The sequence below is a fragment of the Nomascus leucogenys genome, chromosome 14 (assembly GCF_006542625.1).
Source record: "Nomascus leucogenys isolate Asia chromosome 14, Asia_NLE_v1, whole genome shotgun sequence".
Classification (NCBI taxonomy): Eukaryota; Metazoa; Chordata; class Mammalia; order Primates; family Hylobatidae; genus Nomascus; species Nomascus leucogenys.
The window spans coordinates 38,018,221-38,019,661 of NC_044394.1; the positions used below are offsets into that span (position 1 = coordinate 38,018,221).

The window sequence follows — 1,441 nt, forward strand, 5'->3', positions numbered from 1 at the left end:
TTTTTTTCTTCCTAAAGGATTTATTTAAAAGCAGGTACAGAGGCAGGACCAGCCATCAGAGTAACAAAAAACATGGCCAATGAAGCCGCAGCAGAGATGAAGTCTGCATCCAGTTGCAGCATCTGCAGTGCCCAGCTCCACTCCCAAGACCTCTGCAGTGCCCCTGGGCTTCCACAGCCACTAGGGCAGAAGTAGTGTGATCATTGGCCCCTGAGGCAAGAGGCCAACTGTCAGGGTCCTTCTCTGTCTCTTTTCTCTTCCCTGCTCATGGCCCATCATTAGTTTGTGGTTTGGGTCATTATTATGATTATGAGTATGGCTATTATTTTTAATGCCCACAAAAGTAACAGGCTTATTGAAAAAAACAAATGTTAAAAATTATGATGCAAAGAACTAGAACACCTTTCACTATCCTGTACACACATACACACGAACACGTTTTAGGTTGATTCCTATAGATTTTTTTCATGCATATTCATGCAACATCCATTTAGTCAACAATCACATTATCATCATTCTTATTTACATCATTTTCATACTATATGTACTCTTGTAACTAACTTAACACTGTACCTTGTTTTTTTAAAATATTTTCCATAATGATACCCATCTATAGTGTTGATCTATAGTGTTGGTAACAATTTCACCAGCGTATTTCATTGTGTAGATGAATATAATTTTTTAACTTGATAGTTTCCTGTCTTTCACTATTATAAAGAATCTGGCTATATATAGCCTTTTATGTATAAGTGGTTCATTGGTCGGGTAATAATATTACAGTATTCTAGCTAACATTTGCATGTTATTTACTATGGGCACTATCTGACAGGTAGTGAGAGCTTTATCTATACTCATCATTTAATCCTCACCACAACCTGATTAATATTATTATTATCTCTATTTTACAGATGGAGAAATTGAGCATGGAACACTAAGCAATTTGCCCAAGCTTACCAGGTTAGTGATGATGCCGGGATCTGAACTCATACTATAGCCATAGGCTAGATTACAAAAAGTGAAATTTCATGCTCATTTCAGCAGCACATATACTAAAATTGGAATGATACAGGGAAGATTAGTATGGTCCTTAAAAAAAGTGAAATTTTTTAGGGCAAATAGAACTGGTTTTAGGACAAAGGTACAAACACTTAAAATTATATATATTGTTAAATATTTCTCTAAAAAGATTGTTCCAATCTCTGGGACAACTAGCAGTATGTGAGGACCAACTGGTAAGCAGAAAGAGGCATCCCAGTGATATTTTAATTTTTATTGTAAAAATTATCAGTAAGGATGAGAATCTTTTCACGGAGCCTTAGTATTTCCTTTTCCATGATATAGAGGCTTAATACCTCACCCAAATACTTTTTTTTTTTGAAATGCAGTTACACTTTTGTTGCCCAGGCTGGAGTGCAATGGTGCGATCTTGGCTCACCGCAAT

The 1,441-nt window shown here is 36.2% G+C and overlaps 1 non-coding gene across 1 annotated transcript; it reads left to right on the plus strand.

Annotated features, from left to right (window-relative positions):
- The first annotated feature begins 1,025 nt into the window (after nt 1–1,025).
- On the plus strand, nt 1,026–1,130 carry LOC115838437. Its single transcript, XR_004033464.1, has one exon. It is a non-coding gene; the product is annotated as a U6 spliceosomal RNA (small nuclear RNA).
- Nucleotides 1,131–1,441: the final 311 nt, after the last annotated feature.